The sequence below is a fragment of the Onychomys torridus genome, chromosome X, assembly GCF_903995425.1.
Source record: "Onychomys torridus chromosome X, mOncTor1.1, whole genome shotgun sequence".
Lineage (NCBI taxonomy): Eukaryota > Metazoa > Chordata > Mammalia > Rodentia > Cricetidae > Onychomys > Onychomys torridus.
Genome location: NC_050466.1, coordinates 88,531,463 through 88,559,425, shown reverse-complemented (window position 1 = coordinate 88,559,425; position 27,963 = coordinate 88,531,463). Strand labels below are relative to the sequence as shown.

Below are 27,963 nucleotides of genomic sequence, written 5' to 3'. Positions count from 1 at the left end.
CCCCCAAAACAGTTTGAGCCAAAAAATCGTCTTCCATATCCAGAGGGCCTAGTCCAGTCTCATTGGGGCTCCAAGGCCACTAGTCTACAGTTCATGGGCTTCCACTAGTGTGGCCGGTCATCTCTGCATGTCTTCCCATCATGATCTTGACGTTCCCAACCTGCAGTATCCCTCCTCTCTCTCATTGATTGGATTCATCCTGGTGCCTGGCAGTGGATCTCTGTATCTGCCTCTATCAGTCACTAGACAAAGGCTCTATGATGACGGTTATGCTATTCACTAGACGGGTCACCAGAGTAGACCAGTCCAGGCACCCTCTGGACCACTGTCAGCAGACCAAGGTGGGGTCGACCTTGTGGATTCCTGAGAGCCTCCCCAGCACCCTGCCTCTTCCTATTCCCATGATGTCCTCATCTATCATGGTATCTTCCTCCCTGCCCTCCCACTCTGTCCCTGTTCCAGCTCGACCCTCCCATTTCCTTGTTCTATGTTCTCATGCTAGACATACTTTTTTGCATTTTCATCCTTTATTGTACTTTCAGCTTCCTTTACTTTTTGCACAATTTCTTCCCAAAAACCTAACCTGTCTTTATATGGCTAGAAAACTCAAGAGCAATGGCTTGATTTCCTTGCCCCCATCCATTCAATAGACCTATGAGTAGACCTATGGTGAGCCAACACTCTCACAGGTTCAATTCTTGGGAATACAATAATGGATACAATAAAGTGCTGCCTTCTGGAGCTCACATTCTAGGGTGACCATAGAAACATGTAAATGGTTAAGACAATTACAAAGAGAAGCATGAGAAGAAAGATGCTATAGCACGTTGGTATGGTTTAAGGGTGACCTTTCCCAGTTCATGTACTGAAGACATAACTCCAGTACAACAGTGTTGAGAAGTGCAGGGAGAGGAAGGGATCCCAGAGCTGCTCTGTGGCAAGGGATCAGGGATTCCATTCCTATTCAGATGATGTTTAGCTGGGTGATGAGAAGACTTTGGAGAAAATTACTGCAGGAGAAGGAAAGTGCAAAGGACTTGAATAAGAAATACTACTGGAAAGTGTGGAGGGAAGGGCTATCGGGAAGGCAGCTCAGTGAGACTGCCATAGCTGGAGGAAGGGAAAGAGCAGGAAGTGATGAGGACAAAGGCAGGCATTGATCTTACAGGCAAGGGCACCAGAGTGGACTACATGTGATGGGAAGCCACCGGAGGGTGTTAAATAGGGACCACTATGATCTAAGTAAATGAATCCCTCTAACTGATGGATCTGTGCATATCCTTCCAGCTTGTGTGAAGATCAGAGCTCCTTGGCATTAGCTCAGAAAGTCGGGGTAGCTACAGGGAATCTGTTCGTCTCTGCAGCCCCACCTCACACAGTGGCCAGAGGAATTCTTTTAAAGCACAAGTCAGGCCCTATTCTTCCTTTTTTCAAATGTTTCTTTTTCTTTTGTGTGGCTGAAGCCAGGGCCTTGAGTACCATAGGCAAATACTCTGCCACTCACTGTGCTACAGCCCCAGCCCTTTCTAAAAACCTCCACACACTGCTCCATTTATCAGTAAAGTATATACCTACTTAATGGCCATCAAGATAGTCTTGTCGATTTATTCTTGCTGCTGGAACAAAACACCACAGATTGGGCAATTTATAAACAATAGATGTTTACTTGGTTGACAGTTCTGGAGGCTGGGAATTCTGATATTGCAGGATTTCTTATCGCATCATAATGTGGCAGAAAGCATCACATGGCCGGAAGGAGCAAGTATACAGTGAGTGAATGAGAGAGGTGGGGAGGGAGAGAGAGAGGTGGGGGAGAAAAGAAAGGGGGCAAACAAAGCCATCTTTTTGTCAGGAAGTCATTCCTGTGATAAACTAACTTTACAACATTAATCTATACAAGAAGGTGACAGCCTCGTGACCTACTTACCTCTAAAGCACTTCTCAACACTGTTGTACTGGGGTTACATCTTCAGTGCGAGGACTTGGAGAGGATGCATTTAAACTATAGCAAAGGTGCTGGAGCATCTTCCTCTCTGTGTCTCTCTGCCTTCCTTACTACATCACTCTCACTCGTGTTTACTCTCTTCCAGCCATACTCATGCCCTTGGCCATTCCTCAAAAAAGCCAAGCGTGCTGCCATTGCAGGGCCTTTCCCTTCACTGTCCCTTTCTCTGCAATGTTTTTATCTAGCTATTTGCTCAAACAACACTGCCTCATCATAGAATTCCCTGGTCAATGTCACCCCCAGTCTGACCCTGTCTGCCATGCTCTTGTTCTTGTGCTTTCTCTACTCCAGACAAACTGGCTGACGTACTGTTACCTCTGAAGCAAGACTTTTCTACCCCATGAGCCTTTACTACACAGTGGCCTTCATTTAGACATAGTAGCACTGGGATAGACACTCAGGGACCAGACAAAGAAATGTAGGAAGTAAAAGTTGTCAGGCTGAGCATGGAGTCATTCTCTGAGTCAAACAGTACATCGTGGGCTATAGAATTTTTTGTAGTTTCTGTTTTTTTGTTACAAAGCATTTTTTATTAAAATGCAATAGATATTCATATTAGCAAGTTAGGAAAAAGCCTTGAGGTTTCTTGAAGAGTTAACCAGAAATGTGGTACAACCCAAAAATTCTACTCTTAGTTTTCTACCCAAGAGAAATAAAAACTTGTCCACACAAAGACTTATGCACTAATGTCTATAACACTATTATGCACTGCATGTGAAAAAAAAACTAAATTTCTATTAACAAATGAATAAAGCTTGGTTTGTTCATACAATAGAATATTATTGAGCTATAAAAATAATGACGTATTGGTAATTGTTACAACATAGATGACCATTCAAAACACATTTAATGAAAGAAACCAAATATAAAAGATCACATGTGGTGTGCTTCCATTTATGCATATGCAAATCCACAGAGGCCAGACAGAAAGTTGATTAGTGGTAGCTAAGGGCTAAGGTGGGATTAGAGTAAAGAATGACCACTATAATGGTCATGAAATTTCTTTTTGAAGCAATGATTGTCTTCTAAAGTTAATAGTGGTGATAACTGTACAACTTCGTGACTGTCTCCAAGCCATCAAGTTATGCATGATGTCATGCTCTTCCATCATATACACTGACTCTTACTACTGTTTCTGTGGCTTCACAGTCACGTGTGACATGCTACCATTTGCTGCTACATCTGCACAGGCCTCAGGGTGCCAGGCAGAGGAGACCAAGATATCCTTGCCCTTGAAATGTTGTCCCCTCAATGCATTTTACAATTGTCTACAGAAGGTTGAATAGCCATAAAATTTGGGATGATGAATAAATATTACAGTTTTCCCCAGGAGACTACTAGCAGAGACTGAGCCTGGTCTTATGTTCACAGTCGAGTGACTTCTGTGACTTAAAAAAAAAATACTTAGGCTAAGGTTAAGGCTGATGATCTTGGACCTTCAACACAGTGTGTGGGGGTTCTCTATGTTGCTGTACTCATGGTAACTTGGGGTTAGTGGCATCTTTCATGCATCTCTTATTTTGGGAATGGGTATGACTGAGAATCAGTTATATAGTAGAAAGACAGTTTGTTCCTTGCCTATAATCTGGTAGCCACCTTAGGAAAGATTCCATGAGTACCTATGTGTACTGACTAGCTTTATTTCAAATTGGCATAAACTAGAGCCACTAGAGAGGAGGGAGCCTCAATTGAGAAACTGCCTCCATAATGTCAGGCTGTAAGCAAGCCTTTAAGAAATTTTCTTAATCAGTAATTGATGGGGGAGGTTCTAACCCATTGTGGGTAGTGCCATGCCTAGGCTGGTGGGTGGTCCTGGGTTCTATAAGAAAGCAGGCTGAACAAGCCATGGGGAGCAAGCTAGTAAGCAGCACTCCTCCATGGACTCTGCATCAGCTCCTGCCTCTAGGTTCCTGTCTTGGTTTCTCTCAGTTGACTATGATTCAAGATATGTAAGCCAACTAAACCCTTTCCTGCCCAAGTTACTTCTGGTCATGATGTTTCATCATAGCAATAATCTCCCTAATTAAAACACCATGTTATATTCATGTCTTGGTAGAAAATACCAATATTCTTGTATTATACCTCTAGAATGGGCACAGATCAGCAAGCTGTTATTTGACCACATTCTATTGGCTCATTTCTACAGTTGAACAGTCTTACCATGAGGCCAAACTTCCAAAGGGAAGCCTTATCTGGACAAATTAGACTACAGTACACAACAGGTCAAAGTCTTAGTCCTGGACCCTAGAGTTGACTTCATTTCCTGGCTACACTGACATGGGATTACACTTAAGATGGATAAGAAGGAGCCAAATGAATAATAAAAACTTGGTTAGGAAAGAGATTCCTAGTTGGTAATGGTCGAAAATGAATCAAGCTTGGCTACAACTCTTGTTTTATCTGAGCCTCACACCATCAGATGAGGGAGGGGGCTGGTACCCCAGAAGATATGTTAATGATCATCGAGGGATATTGAAGAATTGAGCCCAATGAGCCCAGATGTTACCATGCAGAGTCCTGGCAGGATTTACTGTAGAGCTTCCTGCATTATGTACAAAGCCCTGGGTTCAGTCCATAGCAGCACAAAACAAAGTAAAAACTCCATAGCTTTTCCTGTGATGTAGAATATAAACAAAATAACAGTGTTTGTTCAACTCTGTAGGATCAAGGGAAGAAATTGCTCATTGGCAGAGGTGACTGATCCAGACTATATAACACCCTCAGGTTCTGCTCAGACACTTGACACTCAGAAGACAAATGGCTGTGCTGTCACACAGGATGGCAAGCTCTGCTCTACTGAAGGACTTTTGCTCCTAAGAGCACCTTGGAGTATGATGGTAAGTTAGTCAATCAACTATTCTCTAGCTATGTACATGTTTGACTTGAGACATATCTATCTTGAGACCTAGAAATGTATCTTCTTGAACTGAGACCCTGAGCTTCATCTATGATGCATGCTGCCAACAATATCTTTAGGCTAGGCTTGTGGCCAAGTCCTGCCTTGCTAAGGAAATTGTCATCTATTTGTGAGGCACTTTAAAAACAGGGCATGAGCTGGATGTGGCACATGCTGGCAGTCTCAATACTTGGGAGGGGCGGATGGGAGGATCCAGAGTTCAAGGTCATCCTCTGGCTACATAGTTCAAATCCAGCCTGGGCTATGTGAGACCTTTTCTCAATAGAAAATATTAGAAATTAAAATAAAAGAATAGGAGATGAAAATTCCAAACCTGCATTAGAACTTCAGCTGGTCCTTGGGTCTTAGACTCAGATGTTCATCCAGAGAAAGGCGTGTACTCACTTTGACTCAGGAGCACAGGCTCTTGGACTTCAAATATAAAAATCTACAGTGGAGGTTCAAGTTTTCAGATTGTTCTTCTCAGGGACTGACTCTTTGTAAATGGGGAGAGAGACAGTCTCAAGTGACAGAAGATCTCCAGTGGTTAAAGGCAACGGTGTTTTCAGAAACATTCAAGTCTGTGGTGCCTTTGACCATTGGCTAGATTAGAAGGGTGGAAGCACCATTTCAGATCCATTTAAGGGTAACAGAAGAAACAAATGACTGTTTGAAGGCATGGATTAATCTTTATTTTTTTTCTGTCACCTAAAAATTTCAATCTATTATTCTGACTAGATCTGGGGCCCTGACGTTATGTTATTTCTTCTTTAAACCTGGTTTTCCATAGCCGTTGTTCAGTTATACTGGAATACTACAGCAGCACCACCTGCAGGTCACAGCTCAGAAATGCATAAAATTTGAATCACATTAAGAGGGCTTAAACCTTGCTAGACATCTGAATGGCTGAAAATCAAAAAGCAAGTGAAAGGGCAAATAAAAGAAAATATGAAAACAGACCAATAGTTCCTCTGGCCTTATAGAAACCTCCTAAGTCAGAATTTCTTCAGATGGGGCATGAATTCATGTTTTCAAAATAGTTCTGATACTCTTAATGCCTTGACTTTTGGGAGCCCCTGATCTGGCTGATCCTAGACCAAGTGCCCTCAATACACGAACGAGAAGCCCTAAGCTATGAAGGAGATACAGACAGGGTTAGGACGTGAACGATCTCTCTGTATGTCTATTACCCGTGTTTTAGACCTATGTCTGAATTCATGCCAGTATTTTCAAAGGCAGTCAGCCATCGTCCAGACTATTGTTGCATCTGAGGATTTTTTTCCTTTAAAAATTTTGTCTTCTGAATGAACACACAGAACTTCCAGTCTAGAATGCAAGGAGCACAGAAATTGCCACTCCATCCTAACACAGAAAAGGCTGAACAAGGGGGATAAATCAACAACTCTTTTTAGATCTGTAAGAGTAGTAAGGCCACAGGGCAAACTACTGCCTCAAAAATTGGAGAGATGGAAAGGGATATATAGAAACCATCATGTTCCAGAGAAGAGCCTTGTCCATAGAGACCTGCACCAGGACCAGTGCAAGAGCGGGAGTACTTGTACTGTGGTTGATGAATTGCTGGTGTCTCAGAACAGATGATATGAGAGCTAACATTTCTACAGAGGCCTCCATAGTTTTTGTGAATTTTAGCAACAGGAGCTCTACCAAGCTCTCAAAGGACAGTCCCATCATGCTTGCAGCAAGGGCACGAGAAGATTAAGCATTTTGAAATATACTCTGTTCTTGAGGCTTGCCCTCCAGAGAAACTGTTTTATGAGTCTAATCTGCTGGGAAATTTTCAAACCCTAACGTACCTAGAAGAAGGAAATACCCAACGTAGCCCCTTCTATTTACCTTGACCCACTCAGGGCACAGTCCATGGCTATGGGCTCATCCAGAGACTCAGAGCTAAGCACAGGACTGTAAAATGTTTCTTCCCCTCAGTCCTTTACCATTGTGTCACTAAAATCCACTCTGCTACAGTTCCTTGTAGTTTGTACATCATGTCCATTTTCCAACAACAAAACTCACAAGGCATAATAAAAGGGAGAAGCGCAGTCTGAAGAAACCAAGAAGCATCAAACCCAGATTCCGATAGGGTGGAAATGGATTATCAGACAAAGAATTTCAAGACTCCATAATTAATATGCTAAAGACGCCAATGCACACAGCACACAGCGTTGGGCAGATGGATAATATAAGCAAGAGAGGAGGATGCTCTAAGAGATCATTTAAAAAATGCTAGAGATCAAAACGTTGAGCCATAAATGAAGAATGATTTAGATGGACTAATTATCAGAATAGAGAAGCCTCTGTGTGTGTGTGTGTGTGTGTGTGTGTGTGTGTGTGTGTGTGTGTGTGTCTGAGTGAGGACATAACAATTGAAACATCCAAAAACTGAAGTACAAGTGTAAAATAAACATAGCACAGTATTCAAAAAGTGTGAGACAGCTACAAAAGAAACATTTCAAAACAGGAGAACTAAAAAGACAAGAAAGAGAGGGACAGGGGCAGAATGCAAACAATAGCAGCTGACAATTTCTCCAAACTAATGTCAGACACCAAATTACAGATCTAGGGATCACAGACAACAGCAAGCAGAACAAATGGGTAAATGTAAGAAACCTTGGACCAAACTGCATTATATTCAAACTCAAAAAAGTCAAAGATAAGTCAAATTTTGAAAAGCCAGAAAGATTCCAAAAATACTTTTTGTACAGAGAAGCAAAGATAAGGATTTTATCTGGATTCTCAGAATTCAACAATGTATGTTTCAGTTTCTGCCCCTTGTCAGCACTTGGTGTTATCAGTATATTTCACTGAAAGCTTAATTTGCCTTGCTCTGCAGATTGGGACTATTATTTGTGTATCTATTTGCCTTTCATATGATGTCTTTGGTTTAAAAAAAATTGTGAACATTTCTGATTTCGTCATTTTCTTACTGCTTAGTTTTGTACCTATATATTCTAGATAGGGAATTTTGCTAGATATGTGGTTTGCAATTTTTTTCTTCACTTATAGTTTGCTCTTTCATTATTTAACAATGTCTTACATCTTGCAGAGCAAATGTTTTTAATTATGATGAAGTTTTAATATTTTTCTTTTAAGTTTCATTTTTGATGATATGCCTAAAACTCCTTAACTGCAACTTATGAATATTTTTCTATGTGGTGTGGTGTGGTGTGGTATGGTGTGGTGTGGTGTGTGTGTGTGTGTGTGTGTGTGTGTGTGTGTGTGCATTTGTGTATTCATGCTTTTGTGCCTATGGAGGCCAGAGGATGACTTAGAGTATCTTCCTTTATTGCTCTCTATCATATTTTTTGAGACAGGGTCTCTCACTGGACCTAGAGCTCATGAATTAGTTAGATTGACTGATGTGTGAGCTCTGAGGACCCATCTGTCTCTGCCCCCCCCCCAAGGGTTATATATACGCTGCCACTCGTGGGAGTTGGGGATTCAAACTCAGAGCCTCATGTTTGTACTGTAATTTTCCATCTGAGCCATATCCCAGATTCCCCCATGTTTTCTTCTAAAATTTATAACTTTAAAACTTTACATTTAGTTCTGCACTCCATTTTGGGTCACTTTTTCTATCAGATGTAATGTTTAGAATAAGGATGGTATTGCTGCTTGTGGTGGTTGTGTGTTTAGTTTAGGTCTTTGGTTTGAGGTTTTAACACACAGTAGTTATTCCAGTATGTTTTTTGTTTGTTTGTTTGTTTGTTTGTTTGTTTTTTTAAAGGATTCTGTAGTGGGCAGAGTTCTCTAGAAGAACACAACTAAAAGAATGTATGTATGTTTAAGGAAGATCAGGGCCAGGGAGATGGCTCAGTGGGTAAAAGATCTATCAAGGTAACCCTGACAACCATGGAGCCCATATAAAAAGCCAGATGTAGTAGTGTGACTCTGTAATGCAGTACTCCAACAAGACAGGAGGTGGAGACAGGTGACTCACTGGAAACTTACAGGGCAGCCATCTTGGAGCAAGCAATGCAGTAGCAGGAAAAAACGAAAAAGAGACCCCGGCCTCAACAAGGCAAGGGGGAAGAACTGACTCCTGAAACTGTCTCATCTTCCCACACTTGCACCTAGGCACATGCCCCCCACCCCACCCCCACCCCACAGTAAATAGGTAAATGAAAGAACTTGGGCGGCAAGCCTTCTGGAAGAAAGACAAACACACACACACACACACACACACACACACACACAAAATCAATCAATCAATCAATCAATCGGATTTCCTAGAAGACCTGTGGGTTTCTTTCTAAGCACTGCCTGTGTTCTGCCTGTGTCTTTCTTGGCTCTAACAAATGCTTTACCTTAAACAAGTAAACTACTCCATTCTCCTTTTTTTTAGTGTTAGCATGGTATGTCTTTGTCTATCCCTTCTAATGTCTCTGTCTTTACATTTAAGGTGATTTTTTTTGTAAATGTGATTATTTAAAAAAAGAAAGAAAGAAAGAAAGAAAGAAAGAAAGAAAGAAAGAAATTCAGTGTATCTTTTAAAAGAGTTTTTGCTTTTTTTTTACGTTTTTAAGAGCTCCATACTGCATAATGACTCCACAAGCTAACATGGCAGTGCAGATGGGGAGCAAGGAAGGCCTCACCCCTTGATGATGAGCACAGGCAATGGATGGCTACAGAGAAAGGGAGAAGCAGCCCTTGGTTTTATTTAGCTTTTGAGAATTTCATGTACAAATACTGTATTTTTTAATCAATTATATCTGTCCCTGTATCATAGTTTATCATAACCATTTACAGTTAAAGAGATTAATGGTATTAAGTCCATAAGTTTCATGTATATACATAGTTGAGATAAGGTCTCACTATGTAGACCACATTGGCCTGGATTGGCCTGGACCTTACAAAGATCTGCCTGCCTCCTGAGTGCTGGGATTGAACATATGTGCCACCATGCCTGGCCAGTTTTTCATATTTTAATTGAGAATTGTATAAGATCCCATTTTTCTCTCCTCTTAGCAGATCAAGTATTTTGTTCTTTTGAAAATTATTTGCACTATAGTCTGCAATATAAATTTTTGACCAATCATTTCAATACCACTTTACCAGTAGAACCTTATAATGATTTTTAATTATTGACTCTCACACATATATCACTATTCCCATTCATTCTATTTACCTATAAGCAACAATCAACCAATACACTATTGCTATTATTACCTTTGAAGAACTAATTATCAGATCAACTAAGAAGAAAAATAAAATATTATATTTTCATTTATTGTTTCTTTGTTTATGTGGCTGTTTAGCTTCTGACCTTATTTAGTTTCTTGCTGAAGAACTTTGGATATTTTTTTCGAGGCAGAGATCCACTGGTAATTTAGCACATTTATTTTTTTTTTTGCCATAGAAAGCCTTTATTTCTCCTTTGCTTTTAAAAATTTTAATTACATTAATTTATTTTACTTGTGTGAGTGCTTGCGCACACACTTGTGGGGGGGGAGAGCACCATGGCACAAATTTAAGGGGAAAGATTCTGCCCTTCCATCATGTTTAAGCAGCAAGCACTTTTAGCTGCTGAGCCTTTGCCTAGCCCCAAAATATACTGTATGAAAAAAATCAATTTTTAGTGAGAAGAAAGAAAGAAATCCACCTTCCTTTCCCTACCACATGCTGGGATTAAAGGCGTGTGCCACCTGGTACTCCTTTGCTTTTACATATTTTATCCAAATTATTTTTACTTCTATATTTTGAAAATTTTTAAATTAAAGAGTAGTTGTCATTTCCTCCTCTCTTTCTTCCTTCCAATTCCTCCCATCCCCCCCCACTTCCTTTCAAATTTATGGTCTCTTTTTCTTTATTATTGTTACATATATATGCACATAAATATATATCTATAACCTGCTGATTCTGTTTAGTGTTGCTTGTACTTATAAATGATTACAAGGTTGACCACTTAGTATTGGATAGCTATTAGGTAGCACATCACTGGGGGAAAACTAATTTTCTCTCTTTCAGCATTTACTGCCAGTAGCTGAGCCTTGTGAGAATTCTCTCATGCATGTTGGTTTGTCAATTGTGTTGTCCTTGTTCACATCTTACTTAGGCAGCCATAATGTTGAGGCATCATAGGTGAAGCTTCCCTGTCATTTCTAGAAGACAAAATATGGAAGCCAACTTCCTCGTCCCCTGGCTCTTACAATCTCTAGCTCCTTCTTCTGTGGTATTCCTTAGCTTTAGGTGACTGAATTGTGTCATAGCTGTATTGTTGCGGCTGGACACTCCCCAATCACTTGTCCTCTGCATTTCCACCAGTTGTGGTTTTCCATATGGGTCTCTGTCTGCTGCAAAGAGAATCTTCTTTGATGAGGGGGGAGAGCTACACTTGTCTGTATTATGAGGATAAGCTTTAAAATGATTTTTTTTGTGTGTCTGAGTGTTTTGCTTACATGTATGTTAGTGTACCACATGTGTGCAGTGCCTACAGAAACCAGAAGAGGGCATTCAAATTCCCCTGGAACTGGAGCTACAAATTCCACATGTTCTCTTACATATGTGGATGCTAGCTTTGACTCTTCAGTTGTGAGTTCTTAAATTGGAATAGCCATAGAAATCAGAAAATAAATAAGGGACCATGGAGAGTAGTTCAGAGGAAATGGGGAAAGGTGCAGAATGCAGGTAGTGTGAAGAGTGAAAATAGAATAATGGAACAGAAATAACTGAATAGGGTGGGGGATGGAAAGGCAGCATAGAAGAGGGAGTAGAAAAGGTGGAGAGGGATAACTAACACTGAAGATATTTGAAAAGCTCATATAGAAACTGTTGCTGAAGAGACCACATATTGGAGTCATAGGACATAGAAAAGTCCAGCTGGTACTCATCTAGAAGCTTCATCTCTATTGGCTAGCATTTATCATGCTGGAAGAAAGGTCTATGAACACTACTGGTCGATGAAAGTAATCAGTGCTTATCCAGCTGGAAATCCTGAGAGCTACAATAACAACTGGCTTGGCAAAATATGCCCATTGGTACAATAATGAGATGGATATTATGGGAGTAACCAACTGTTTCCTGATTGGATGAATTTAAAGCTTGATCCATAAGATTGATTCCATGTCTGGTACTGTTAATTGGGCCCAAAACACTACGGCCATCTAAGTCATAGGTCCTAAGGGAGAACCTAATGCTATTAGTATGCTAGTTGGATATAATAATAAACTACCTCCTAAGTCCCTGTCTTTATACACATAGATTAGTGCATTGCTCAATTTCCATCAGAGAAGCTTCTTTTGTGGTAGGTGGTGACTGATGCCGAGTCCCATACTGGTTACAGTGTAGAAAGTAAGAGACTATAGAATGCTCAGCTCTAAATGGAACATTGTAGCTAGAGTTTTCCTGCCTGGCCCACAGTCAGGACAAATGTTTCTCTCCTGCCAGGCCCATAGACGCTCAGACCCAACCAAGTAAACACACAGAAACTTACATTGCACACAAACAGTATGGCCGTGGCAAGCTTCTTGCTATCTGCTTCTTATATCTTAAATCAACCTATTTCTATTTATCTATAAGTTGCCATGTGGCTTGTGGCTTACCAGTCAGTACCTTACATCTTGCTTGTCATGGCGGCGGCTGGCAGTGTCTCTCTGCCCCAGCCTTCACTTCCCAGCATTCTCCTCCTCCTTATCCCGCCTACCCTATCCTTCCTGTCTGGCTACTGGCCAATCAGCACTTTATTTATTTTAACCAATCAGAGCAACACATTTGACATACAGAACATCCCACAGCAGGACACCTATTGTGGGAGCCCGTTTTCGGGCTCCTCATGGCTTTACCCAGCAGGCCCACATAGAGGATGATGAGGGCCACGGGCCTGAGTGCAGGTGTCTGAAATGGTCTGCACTTGTGCTGGGGGAGGAGGTCTTTTGCTCCACCCCCTTGGCATCTCTATAAATACCCTGGGGCAGAGACAGTCAAGGCCCGCCCGTTGGAATAGGTTCCAGGCCCTCTCAAGGCTATCCTTTATTTTCTACCTGTTTATCGCCACAATCTAAATCCTTCTATCTAATATTTCCTGCTGCTCACACCCAAGAAAACTCTGAGGAACTGTGGGATTGGTGGGTAAACGCCCCACAAAATGGCGCCATGAACAGGGACTAAAGACAAAAAAAAAAGGGACTAAAGACAAAAAAAAGGGAGAGAAAAAAGAAAAAAGAGGGACTAAAAAAGAAAAAAAGGGGACTAAAGACAAAGTAATAGGGACAAAAGATGAAGGAAAATAATAGTTTTATCACAGAGATTTGGCGAAAGTGTGAGTCAGCCCTGTCAGTGGAAAGTGGCATGCCAGTGTTATGGAATATATATATATATATATATATATATATATATATATATATATATATATATATGTATATATATATATATGTGTGTGTGTGTGTGTGTGTGTGTGTGTGTGTGTGTATGTATATATATGTGTGTGTGTGTGTGTGTATGTATATATATGTGTGTGTGTGTGTGTGTATGTATATATATGTATATATATGTATATATATGTATGTATATGTATGTATATGTGTGTGTGTATATATATGTGTGTGTGTGTATATATATATATGTATGTATGTGTGTGTAGAAATATATATATGGGGCAGGGGTTTTATCCTCGAGAGAAAAGGAAAATGGACTGGAAGGATGTCTGATGCTGCAGTGCAAAATTCTCTGTCAAAATTTTCTATCTTCTATCCCGTTCTCAATTTCTATCTGTGATAAATAAGTATAAGGTATATCATAGTAATATAGTGTAGGAAAAACTTAGAAGTGTAAGATTGTAGAAAAAATAAGTAAGGCAACAAGACAGAAAAACTTCAGTTTTCTAACTTTGGGGGGCTATGACTGCAAACTGGGGGGAAAATCTTTGAGCTTTATGGATAATAAAGCTCTTCTTTGAGCTTATAGGGAAGAAAAAGTTTCCTATGGAAGCTTTTGACATGGGGACAGCTGAAATGCTAAGTCCAATCGGCAGGAGAAAGTGACTTCTCCCTGAGGCAAAAATGCAGGTGTAAAAAGCCAAGAAGTTTAAAGTTTGGAAGCTTTGGGAAAAGTTGGTCTTTCTCTTCTGGGGAAAAAAATCTCTCTTAAACTAAAAAGCTTTTGTTGAAAATTTTGGGACTGGACCAGGTGAAGGCCTGATGAAGGAAAAACACCTGTCCTAATGTGAGCTTAGATATGGCAAAAACCTCCCTTGCTAAGCTTTATTTATGAACACAAACCTCAGACCCTGAAAACAGAAATGGACTAAAGCCCCTACCTTCACAAACAAAAAAGCTGTCACTGTGGTGTTGGGAAATGTTTCTGGGATAGAGAGGATAAATTGAGACCAAACTGGAAACTGTCAGGGAGAAAGAGTCTTGAAGAAACAGAAGGGACAGATTACTCCCCAGAAAAAACATGACCTGTGAAGGCTGCTAAGAATTTGAGGCAGATTTGGGGGGAAGAAAGCCCCTATCTCCAAAGGCAGCTACCAGAGGTACAGAGCCGCAGACAGATACCTGAAGCTCTGCATCTGGGGGGAAGGAACAAGCAAAATATGATAAAGATCTATCAGTGGGAGAAAAAAATCTCTGAAGGAGCTATGAAAAAGCTCTGTTGTAAAAGTTTGTTTTTCACTGACTAAGGCAAACGCAAGTGCCCAGGAAAGTTGCTATCAGGAATGCCAGCCTCAATGCACACTAATGAGGCAGGTGCAGTTCTAATTTGGGGGGCCAGTGTCTAATGAAGGAGAAACACCTGTTAAAGCCAGCTGAGGAGAGACCAGAAATCTCCCAATGTCCCATAGTTGAAAATGTAAAATGCTTGTTCAAATCTCCCGTTGCAAAAGCAAAAAAACTTGGTTCAAACCTCCTGGGCAAGAATTTGTAAGCAAGTCCAGTAAAAAGTAGCTGAAGTTGACTCAGGGACTCAAAAAGAACATTGGGAAATGGAGTCCATAAGCTATCTCTTAACAGTGAGCTGATGAAGAGAAATGAATTCTGGAAAACATAGTATTTCAGCTAAAGATGGCAATTCTGTCCAAAAACTTTTCAGCTCAGAATGAATTTTCTTAAAGCAATGTTAGAAAGCTTAATCTTACCTCTTGAGAACTCAGATCAGACAAAAAGCTAAACTATAAGAGCAAACAAGCCACTTTAAAATCCTTAAAACAAGGGAAATCAGTTTATACACTGAACGTTGTCTTAGCTATGAAGAAACTTATGTGAAACTAAAACTTCTTTACCTCTTGAACAAACAGCCTGCAATGAGTGATTCATTTGCAAATCTAATAAGGAGACAAGGAAACAGGCATTCACAAAGAAATGACTGCTTTATAGATGGGAACAAACTTCAGAAAATCTAGCTGTCTTACAAAAGAGTTGCTTCACCTGAAAGAAATCAATGCCCAGCCTGAGCTACCAAGTGAGTTCCAGGAAAGGCGCAAAGCTACACAGAGAAATCCTGTCTCAAACAACAACAACAACAAAAAACCAAAAAAGAAATCAATGCTAAATATCACAGCTGCTAATAATATCAGGAGTTAAAGCTAATGAAGTGAAAATACTAAATCCTGAAAATGCTTTCTCTCAGAGTAAGCTAATGAAGGATATGTTTCATGAAAGAACACCTATGTTCTTGACTCGTTTGAATAGTAACAGTTTTGGTGAAAATATTGGAACTAACAACAATCAAGCCAAAACAATGTTTAAACAAATTCAAGATGCTATTCCATAAAAGAAAGCTGCCATGCTTTGTGGGCCATATTAGAGCTCACCCCAATCTTCCTGGTCATTTAGCTGAGGGTAATGCAATGGCTGAGCATTATCCCAAGTGGAAATGGCTCAACAGTCACATGCTTTTCATCATCAAAAGAGCAAAAGCTTAAAGCAATTCAATCTTACCAAAGAAGCAGCTCGTCAATAGTTAAACGATATGGGGTATGTCCAAAATATTTTCCTGTCCCTTACTTACTTAGGGGTAAACCCTCGAGGTCTTCTTCCTAACCATCTAGGGCAAATGGATGTTATGCATATTGCAGAATTTGGTAAATTAAAATATGTACATGTGACCATTGACACTTATTCAGGATTTTTAATGGCTAGTGCACAATCTGGGGGAGCTACAAAACATGTAATTATGCACTGCTTGAAGTGTTTTTTGTATATGGGTACACCAAAAATTATTAAAACTGATAATGGTTCTGGATATAGTAGTAAGGCATTTCAACAATTTTGTACCCAATGGGAAACCATACGTAAAACGGGTATTCCTTATAATTTTCAGGGACAAGTTATTGTAGAAAGGGCTCATAGCAGTCTTAAAATACAACTTCAAAAAATAAATCATGTTCATTTTCTTCTGAACTTTTAAAATATGTATGTCCGTGAGCAGTCTGCCGCAGATAGATTTTTGGCACAGTGGCACCCAAGTGACTTTTGCCCAAGTGAAATGGAAAGATCCCTGCTTGGGATCATGGAAGGGTCTGGATCCTGTTTTAATATGAGGTCGAGGACATGTTTGTGTTTTTTCATAAGAGGAGAATGAAGCTCAGTGGTTACTGAGGCGTTTGGTAAGGAGCATGGAACTAAGAAAGGTCAGCTCCAATGATGTTCCTATAAAGGAACCAGAATGAAAGTGGCTTGATTAGTGTTTCTGGGGTTTTGTCACTGGAAATAGAGTTTGGAGCTGTGCTGCTTTTGGCTTTAGTAGCTCCTTTAGAAAAATACTTTATATCACCTAATAGCTGTGCAGTATTTTGCGAAGAGCTTTACAGCAGCTAAATACGGTAATTTCACCCTCAGTGTGAAGTGAAGTTTTTTCGGTAGAACAAACCAAAAGTACTGCTGTAATAGAAACATTTGTCTGAATTGAAGCACTTAGAGGAGCTATTATGAATTTGAGTGAAGGAACAGCATCTAGTTAAAAACCATTTCCCGCTGGCAGTGCATCTCTGCAGGTTCCCAAATGGCTGACTTCTCTCAGCCACTTTGGGGTGTGGCTTCGTCCCGAGAATCTTACAGTCCCCTAGCAACAAGTATCACAATTCTATAATGACAACACTCACTAAATCCCAGTGTTGTATAGCAAAGCTGACCATAAACTCTAAACTTTAGAAATAATGTATATACTTCCTGTCTAGTTAAGAGAATCTTTCTAATAGAGATAGTGATAATAATTAAGAGTAAGAAGTAGAAAAAGATGAAAATAAGATATGTGAGTTTGTAGAAATTATTCTGTCTTGTTAGATCTGTGTTAAGAAATCTTTAGGTGTTTGCTAAGTTAAGATATATGCTAATGGTAGCCCTATGTAAGTTTGTAAAATAGATCTATAGAGTTCCTTTAAGAATATAAGCTTGTAAGAAGTAAAGATGCTAGTTGTAAATGTAAGTTTAAATAAAAATAAGAAGATGGAATGAATATAAGAAGTATATAAGAAGTAATAAGAAATATACTTGCTAAAGTAGTTCTATAGTTTCCTTAAGGAGTATAAATAAGTAGATGTTAATGTTATATGTGAGTTTGTAAAAATGTGTAAATGTAGAGTGTGAGTTTTTGCTTAAGCACATGTTATATGTGAGTCTGTGAAAAAGTGTAAATATTGAGTGTGAATCTATGCTTAATGTACATGATGAAAGAACCTGAGACACAGAAGGTAGAGTCCTAGTAGACTGCAAAGCAGGCAGTCTGAGTGGTTTCAAAAGCTCCAGAAGCCGCTAAGAAGCTAAGAATGGCGGACGCCAGAACCAGCACAACAAGGCATCTGCAGCTGAGATCCGTGGAAAATCAATGCAACACAGAAAAACCTGAGCTAACATCAAAAACGGTTTGGATTAGAATGCTACTGTAACTAAAAAGATCTCTGTGAGAACAAAAGTTGCAGAGACACTTGTTTGAACTAAAATTGTTAACTGCAAAAAGTGTTGGTTGTAAAATGTCTCTTCATATTTAGAAGTTGAAATCTGATACCAGAATTTATTTATGAACTTTTTGAACTTAAAAAAGAGATAAAACTACAAATTTTTTTGTTATGGATTTCTTCATATTTGGAAGACTCATACCAGAATTTATTATTTGAATTTTAGGACTTAAGAAATGAACAATAGTGATTTCATTGCAATGGTACAATTTTGAGTTTACTTATAGGAATGACCTAGGAAATGTTTTCTGGAATTGGGTTAAAAATGGAACTGTTTAAATGAAGAAATTTATTTTTTCTACCTAGAGTCAAGATGCAATTTTGTGTATGCATATATACTTTATTAACTGGTAATTCATGAATTGTTTTATGGAACTGTTTATGTAAAAATGGAATTACTTTTGGAACTGGTTTTGTGTTGCAAATGGAACTGTTTAAATGGAAAAATTTGGGTTTTCTGACTAGGCTTAAGACTTTGTTTAAAAAAATTATCAAGAAAAGGGAGAGTCCCAAGACGACTGCTAGGGTGTTTAGTCATCTGATCACCAGACTAGGTCAGATCAGACCCTCCCTCGACCACTGCCAGAAGTCTACAGAGGATGTATCATTGTGGATTTCTGGGGACCTCTCCAGCCCTCTGCCTATTCCTGGCCTCATGTGGTCTTCATTTATCATGGTCTGTTATTCCTCGTTCTCCCTTTCTGTTCTTGATCCAGCTGGGATCTCCTGCTCCCCTAAGCTTTCTTTCCCTCAAATCTTGCCCTTCATTACTCCCACTGTCGTCTAGGTTGTTCATGTAGATCTCATCCATTTCTCTGTCATTGGGTGATCCCTGGGTCTGATGGAAGTGGATGCAGAGATCCTCGGCCAGGCCCCAGGTGGAGCTCCAGGTGTCCAACTGTGGAGAAGGAGGAGGGACTGCAAGAGCATGAATTGTTGAATCCAAGATTGCAAAAAGCACAGGGACAAATAGCCAATCGAATGGAAGCACATGAATTATGAACCAAAGGCTGTGGAGCCCCCAGCTAGATCAGGCCCTCTGGATAAGTGAGACAATTGAATAGCTTGATCTGTTTGGGAGGATCCCAGGCTGTGGGACTGGGACCTGTCCTTAGTGCATGAGCTGGCTGTTTGGAACCTTGGGCTTACACAGGGACACATGCTCAGCCTGGAAGGAGGGGACTGGCCCTGCCTGTACTGAATCCACCAGGTTTAAATGAGTCCCCAGGGGTGTCTTGGTCCTGGAGGACATGGAAATGGAGGGGAGCGTCTGGGGGAAGGTGAGGATGGGGGCGGGAGGGGGGAGGACAGGGGAACCCATGGCTGATGTATAAAATTAAAACACATAATAATAAAAAAAGAAAAGGGAGAGTCTGTTTAGTTTTTAAAATATTTTCTTATTTGAGTGGATTAATGTCATGTTTTGTTAGTAAGAAATGCAAATGGGGTATATTAAGAGACTACTTTTGAAGTGTAAAAAGTTTAAGAAACTGCTTTTGGATGTTTTGCTAAAAGTTTTCAAAGTGTTAATGGTTAGATTGAGAATATTGCTTTTCAGTATGGGTTTGTAGGAATTGTATAAGTTTGGTTTTTTTTCTAACTAGGTTTGAGATTTTGTTTAAAAAATTATAAAGAAAAGGAGGAGTTATGAGTGAATTAAGGTTGAATTATGTTTCCAGAAATGATGTTTAACCTATTGGTATTAATGCACCCCGGTTTTGTGCAGTTAAGGAAATATTTAAGTTTGATGTGAATACATCGAAGTTTTTCCTGTGTTCTGTTAGCAAGAAAATTCAAATGATTCTATTAAGAGTTAAAGCTGTAAGACTGAGAAAATTGTTAACTATATATAACACCATTTATGTTAATTCAAATGGTTCTGTAAAGAATTTGCTTTGAGTTGTAAGATTGGGAGGATTGTGACTATGTATTGCAATATTTATGTTAACGTGTTAATGGTAATAATGAAGTTAAGGGATTCTTTAAGTTTGTAATTGCATTAAGTTTTTGGTTTATAAAGGGCTTGATGCAGCTAAAGACTGTTGTAGTCACCTTGGACCTAATTCAAAAAAGAAATGCCATCTATATCATCCTCTACTCCTATACTGGGACGTGTAACAGCTATGGAGATTGCTGTAAGTTATTAATAATGAGTTATTTTTTATATATTAATAAAGGGGGACCTGTGGGAGCCTGTTTTTGGGCTCCTCATGGCTTTACCCAGCAGGTCCGCATAGAGGATGATGAGGGCCACGGGCCTGAGTGCAGGTGTCTGAAATGGTCTGCACTTGGCTGTGCTGGGGGAGGAGGTCTTTTGCTCCACCCCCTTGGCGTCTCTATAAATACCCTGGGGCAGAGACAGTCAAGGCCTGTTGGAATAGGTTCCAGGCCCTCTTGAGGCTATCCTTTATTTATCTCCCAATCTAAATCCTTCTATCTAATATTTCCTGCTGCTCACACTCAAGAAAACTCTGGGGAGCTGTGGGGTTGGTGGGTAAATGCCCCACAATCTATATCACACTCTTTCCCCCCAAGGCTCAGGGATTATTACAGATGAGGAGGTGAAGTATTGGTTGTAGTATTAAGGCAACTCCACGTAGTTAAAAAGGAGGTTTATTTTGTAGGGTAACTTACAAGTAAAGGGATAGGTTACAGGCTCCAGGAAAGGTAGTAGTGCAGTCCAGCAATGTTCTCTGGAGAACTCTGCTCAACCTACCTCTAGCATCTAGGATCCAGGAACCCAGAAAGCCGGCACATCTGGATCTCGGGTCTTAAGGGCTCCTGTCTTGGCCCCTCCTTGTAGGCATGCCTCAAGGGGGGTAATACTTCCAGGCCAAAGCTGGAACAGCTACCCACTACAGTGAACAGATTTTCAGAGCCAGAGAAACTGAATGCTTGTAGGGAAAGACTATTTGCTGGACACAATAATGCAGTTACATATATGAACTCAAAGGGGCTGGGACTGTGTACAAAAGACTTGCACAAGATCAACCCAGCCAAAATCCCTGGATTATGGAGGGGTTCTTGACGTGCCACCCTGGAGTAGCCATTGGCAGTTGATGGTTACTGGAAGAGGGAGAGTCACTTTTCTTCAGAAACGCAGCTCCTGAGATATCTATGCTCCAGTAGTTGGTCCCATATCCATGCACATACAGGCAGCTCTAAATGGACTTGGTAGGTATATAACACAAAACAGAATCCAAATCCAAAGTAAACAAAACTGTTTTACAAGTCAATAAGAAAAATATAAATTAATCAAAGAGTATAAAAACAAGAAACAAAATGTAATAAACATTTAAAGTTAATTTCACTGGTAATCAAGGAAATGAAGATTAAAACAATATTGTGAAATACTATATGCATCAGATGGGCATAAATTAAAAAATTAATATCAGGTGTTGGAAAAGTATATAGGAAAATTATACATCAATATGCTGTTTATAAAGTAAATTTGAATAGTTATTTTGTAAAGTCATTTAGCAATACCCTTTAAAAGTCAGTATGTACCTAAAATTTGAACTTAGAATTTCATTCTATTTGCATATATACAAAGATGAGTAAAATTATTCTTTACTTTCTAAATTTTTGGAAGCTAATGTTTATCAAAATAGTGACATTAACGATAGTACATTATTATAAATAATATTATGTATTAATTAAAAATAATATGGGGGTTGAGGATAGCGTTCACTGGCAGAGTACTAGTCTAGCCCTAGGTTCAATCTTCACCACCACAAAACAAACAAAAACCTCTCAAATAGATTGAAACTTGTGAAATATAAGTTTTTTAGGGGTGGGTGTAGTAGAGAACAACTATAATCCCAACATGTAGTAGGCTGAAGAGCAGGATCAGCTAGCTGTTTAAGCCATCCTGGCATACCTGAGACCCTGGCTGAAAAAAAGTAAACATAACAATAAAACCCAAATGGAAACAAAGATAGGCAGGCATGATGGATCCTGCCTACAATCATAGTATTAAGGGAACTAAGGCAAGAGGATTGGTGTGAGTTCAAGGCCAGTTTGTGTTACAGGATGAGACTCTGTCTCAAACAAACAAAAGCATGTGATAATAGGAGATCAGTGTCCAAAATGGCTGAGGACTGCATTAGCCCACTCTATCACAAAAGCAATGAAATAGACTGATAAAGCTACAGATACTGGCTTAAGAGTTCTTAACAAAGGTTAGAGTGCACATAAATGTATGAATAAAAGAAAAACTTCTAAGTCTATAAGAACACGTGGCCTGTGGTCTTTTTTAAATTTATTTCAAGATAGTTTATTTTTCAAAATGGGTCATAACATTAGCTTTTGGCCCATTCTACCAAATGTACAAGGTACAAACGCTTGCTCAGCAGCTGAGGGGCACACCCTGAGACCTTCATACAGGCCCTGTCAGATGCCCGCTGTGTCTTTGACATAGGAACAGAAGTTGGTTTCAGCATGTATCTGCTTGATATTAGTGGTGGCTTTCCTGGATCTGAGGATACAAAGCTTAAATTTGAAGAGATCACCAGTGTGATCAACCCGGCTTTGGACAAGTACTTCGCACCAGACTCTGGAGTGAGAGTCATAGCTGAGCCAGGCAGATACTATGTCGCGTCAGCTTTCACACTGGCAGTCAATATCATTGTCAAAAAAGTAGTATGGAAAGAGCAGACCACCTCTGATGATGAGGATGAGTCAAATTAGCAAACCATCATGTATTATGTGAATGACGAAGTCTGTGGATCATTCAACTGCATTCTTTATGATCATGCACATGTCAAGGCCCTGCTGCTGAAGAGACCCAAGCCAGATGAGAAGTATTACCCATCCAGCATCTGGGGACAACATGTGATGGCCTTGATTGGATTGTCGAGCGCTATAACCTGCCTTAAATGCATGTGGGTGATTGGATGCTCTTTAAGAACATGGGTGCAGGGCTGGAGAGGTGGCTCAGAGGTTAAGAGCACTGTCTGCTCTTCCAGAGGTCCCGAGTTCAATTCCCAGCAACCACATGGTGGCTCACAGCCATCTATAATGAGATCTGATGCCCTCTTCTGGCATATGGCAAACTTGCAGGAAGTACACTGTTTACATAATAAATAAAAATAAATCTTAAAAAAAAGAACATGGGTGCATACACCATTGCTGCTGCCTGTGGTCTTTTAACTTAGGAATAATCCCATCCCCACTACTCCTTCCCTAGCTCAGTGGCATGGTAGTGATTAAAAGTTTGCAACCTCAACCAGTGAAGGAGGCTAACCTATTTTGAAGTTTCCTTAAAAACCTCATGCCTGAAGCACAGAAAATATACTTTTTCATTTAACTATCAGCTCCCTAGAAACATCTTCAGTCCCAGGGTATTGCAGTTACTTGACTTAACTCAGCTCTGTGAACAAAGTCTTATCCCCGTGGTTGTAACATTAAAATATCAATCTTCTCTGGTAATTGTGCTGCTGCTACCTAAGTCTATGATTTCAGTTGTGGAAAACACAACCCTGGTAAAAAACTGAAAAGGAAAGGATTTTAAAATAAATGGCCACAGGGAACTTTGGAAAAGTTCAACATATTCTTGAGGATTTAGAAGGCTCTACATACGTCCAGAGGGACTAGGGGAAAAGCCTTCATTCACATAATTCTGGCTGGCCTCAGCAAGCAGAAAGTGAAAGCTAAGGTTGATTTGTAAATTACCTGTAATTTGAAGGCATGCCTCCATACACAGGTTCTCTTTACAAGCAGTCAAGGCATTTAAAGAATTCTGACTCATCATTGGATGGCCATGAAATCATACTGACTGAAGTGTGATGTTTAATTTACTGGTTAATTTTCATCAACTTGACACAAATTTAGACAAACCTGAGAAGGGAGATCACAGTTAAAGAGTTGCTTCCATTGGATTGGCCTGTGGGTATGTCTGTGGGGCATTTTCTTAACTGATAATTAATGTGGGAGGGCTGAGTCCCCTGTGAGTGGTAGCATCCCTGGGTAGGTAGACCAGGCTGTGTAAGAAAATTAGCTGAACGTGAGTCTGCGAGCAAGCCAGTAAGCAACATTCCTCCATGATCTCTGCTTTAGTTTTTGCCTCTCCAGTTTCCCCCCTCTGAGTTCCTTCCTCCAGCATCCCTCAGTGATGAACTGTAATCTATAAGCCAAATAAACCTTTCCCTCCCTGAATTGTTTTTGGCCATGATATTTGTCTTAGTCAGTGTTCTCTTATTATAAAGAGACACCATGACCACAGCAACTCTTATAAAAAGAAAGCATTAAATTGGGGCTTGCTTGAAGTTTCAGAGGTTTAGTCCATTTTCATCATTGTGGAAAGTGTGGTAGTATGTAGGCAGACATGGTGCTGAAGAAGTAGCTGAGAGTTCTACAACTGGATTCATAGGCAGCAGGAAGAGAGAGACACTGGGTCTGGATTGGGTTTTTGAAACCTCAAAGCCCACTCTCAGTTATAAACTTCCTCCAACAAGGCATACCCGCTGTGGATATCGCTCTGTGTAAATAAAGTTCTGATTGGCCAGTGGGCAGGCAGGAAGTATAGGCGGGACAAGAGAGAAGAGAATTCTGGGAAAAGGAGAAGGCTGGGGAGAGACACCGCCAGCCGCCGCCATGAAAAGCAACATGTAAAGACACTGGTAAGCCACAAGCCATGTGGCAAAGTATAGACTAACAGAAATGGGTTAATTTAAGAGAGAAGAAGCAGATAACAAGCAGCCTGCCACAGCCATACAGTTTCTAAACAATGTAAGTCTCTGTGTACTTTCTTGGTTGGGTCTGAGCGACTGTGGGTCTAGCAGGTAAGAGAGATTTGTCCTGACTGGGCCAAGCAGGAAAACTCTAGCTACAAATGGCGCCCAACGTGGGGCAAGAATTTCCACCTAAAACCTGAGAAAAAAAGATTCTAAAACGGAGCTAAAAACAGCTTCCTAGTTGTCTCTCTCAAATTAGCGGCAGCCTGCCGGTTTGAGCTACTATGGCGGGTTCCTGGCGTATGAGTCTGACCTGCTGTGTGGCGGGAATGAGGAATCTATAAGCAACACTTTACTCTGCTGCATGGTGGATTTAGCCTTTGCTAGATTAAAAAAAAAAAAAAGGTTTCTGGGCTATGTACTGCTCTGATAGAACTGCTTCTGATAGTTGATGGTACACATGGCTCCAGACCCAAAGCTGGCGGTAAACTGTACCACCGCCATAATGGAAAGCTGAGGTGGGCAGAGCCAGCAGCCACAGTGGTGTTTCAGTCTTACAAAGATGGATATTACACAGAGAATCTGGTTTATGTTGTCTTTGGGATTTTTAACTACAGAAAAAGATTTGATCGTAAAAGCTGTTGAGTTAAACAAATATGTAAATTTTAAAGGTACCTTGACTTCAAAATTTGGATATAAGGATATGTTGCTTTGAAAAAGAGTCTCTGCTTTTGTTTCCACAGAAAGCCAGAGGCTGTGGATTTGTTCCAGGTTAAGATACATCAGGTTTGATCAGCCAAGAAAGGTCTCCGATGACACCATGGCCCAGATGATCCGACATCCAAAATGGTTTCAAGGTTACTGGCTCAGAGGTTCATCCTCATGGACTACTCCATAATCCTAAAATTTTCTTTGTGTTCCCATAAGATACAGTGTCCCCCTCCAGCGGGTAGTAGTAAGAAAAACTACGCCCAAATTCCCAGCTGGCTTTAGAGATGGAATTGGCTCACTCCTTCTCTAAACCCAGACATATTGCTAAAAGAAAAGGTTAAGAGATTCTTGTGTCCCAAATCAAAAGAGCCCTCTGGTGTGGGACAGAGAAAAACCACTATTTTATTTAAAACAGGTTGATTATAAATGCAATCTCTTTCTAAAGATTAAAAAGGGGATATGATATAGATATGATAGGATGAAAGGGTAGATTAATGAACTTACTTCTAAAGAGCAACAACTCATTTAAAATGTTTTACATTGGTATAGATTTTAGTCTTGATACAAACTTAAAGTTAATTTTGTTATACTGTGTGTATATTTCTACTCTTGTTTAAGGTATTATGTTTGTACAGCTCATTTTAAATTGAAATGGATAATTAAAAATAGATTAATAATTAGTCATGTATGATAATCATACTCGTAGCCATGTTAGTTAAGTCTTCTAGATATACAGAGAGATATTTCAGATAGACAGGTAATCCTCAAACACTTCAAAGGTCTACAGAATATGGCATTTAAAATATTTTTAAAATTTAGACTTTCTGGACAGTGAGACATGTCTGCTCCTGGCAGCACCAATTTACTTCAGAGAGGAGGATGGACATTGAAGACACTTCATATGGAGTTTATCTTCACCTTGGCAAAAATAGCCATTTGGGCAAGAAACTGCTCTTGCCTGGACTGCTCGATCAACTGGACGTACAGGACCCATAGAAAGGTGATCACTGAACTTTGCTTGACAAAATGGTCCTTCAGGTTCCTGCTTTGCAGAGGAAACTGCCAGACATTCTACAGGACACTGAGAGAAGTGACCGAGAGACTCTAGCCCTGTGGGCTGAAGACAAATGCCCCAACTTTACAAAGGAACATTAGGTGACTGTTCAGGCTGCCAGCTGTCTCTGTCTACTCTTGCAAGACTCCTGAAAAATGCTTACATCCTTCTCCCTGTTCTCAGGTAATATTATATCCTTCTGAGGTCTTTGATGTGGTTGAAGAATAGATAGTTATAATTTCCTCAGTTTATGATAAAAGATAAGTTAGATATAAAACCTTAGACTCACAAATATAAGATAGATAGGATATCTTCTTTAATATTGTACCTGTAATTCTTGCTTGATAATTGTTTTGTCATATGTAATTTTACTATGTAAAAGTTAAAATCGTCCTTAAAAAAAAAAAAAAAGAAAAGGGAAGTGCTGTGGATATCGCTCTGTGTAAATAAAGTTCTGATTGGCCAGTGGCCAGGCAGGAAGTATAGGCGGGACAAGAGAGAAGAGAATTCTGGGAAAGAGAAGGCTGGGGAGAGACACCGCCAGCCGCCGCCATGAAAAGCAACATGTAAAGACACTGGTAAGCCACAAGCCATGTGGCAAAGTATAGACTAACAGAAATGGGTTAATTTAAGAGAGAAGAAGCAGATAACAAGCAGCCTGCCACAGCCATACAGTTTCTAAACAATGTAAGTCTCTGTGTACTTTCTTGGTTGGGTCTGAGCGACTGTGGGACTGGCGGGCAACAAGGCCACCTCTCCCAGTTCCTCCCAAGTAGTGCCACTCCCTGATGACTAAGTATTCAAATATATGAGTCTACAGGGGCCATCTTTATTCAGCCTACCAGAGTATTTTATCATAGTACCAGGACTCAAACTAGAACATCTAGGAAATTAAGTTTGAAAATAAAAAGTTTAAAAGTTAGTGAATTCACTGACTACAGAACACTGGGAATACAAAAGCTGCAGAACTGACATGGGAAGCTCACTATGCAAAACAGCTGAAACAAAAACTTCAACAACAATGACAAACCTAACTACAGGAAAACAAACTCTGAAGGCAGATCCAATACCAGACTTGCTGTAGCACATCATGTTATCAGTTTAATTTTTAAAAGGTATCAGGCACATAAAGAAACATGAAAATAAGGCATGAGAACATGGAAAATAACACTCACTAGACAGAGACTTTAAATCAAATATAATAAATACAATAAATAAAGACCATCAAAGAACAATGTCTAACCAAGTAGAGGATATTAATGGAGACAAAGAAATTACTTGAAACATGAACGAAACAGAGGTTCTGGACTTGAAAGTTAAAATAAATGAATACTCTATAAAGGGGATAAATAGCACATTTGAGTTAGCAGTGAGAGTCTTTAGTTTAGGAAGCAGAAAGAGAAAAAAAGGAAGAAACTTAATATAGCCTAAGAGATCTGCAGGACAGCATGTACATAATGAAAGTCCTGGAAGTAAAGGAGAAAGAGAAAGGATCAAGAATTTTGAAGAAATAAAAAAAAAGTTCACCAGTCTACAATGAATGCCAAGAAACTCAGAGATTCAAACAAAGGTATACAATAGTCACTCATGAAAGTTAAAGAGAAATGTTTGTGTGTATACATGTGAGACTATAGCAGTACACATGTGTGTATATATATGTAGATGTGGGTGCATGTACATGTGTGCATGTGAAGACTAGAGGTTGATGTTAGGTGA

At 39.8% G+C, this 27,963-nt stretch overlaps 1 pseudogene; it reads left to right on the top strand.

The window, feature by feature from the left end:
* The window catches only part of LOC118574724, a 37,385-nt pseudogene extending 14,421 nt beyond the window's left edge, over positions 1-22,964 (top strand).
* Positions 22,965-27,963: the final 4,999 nt, after the last annotated feature.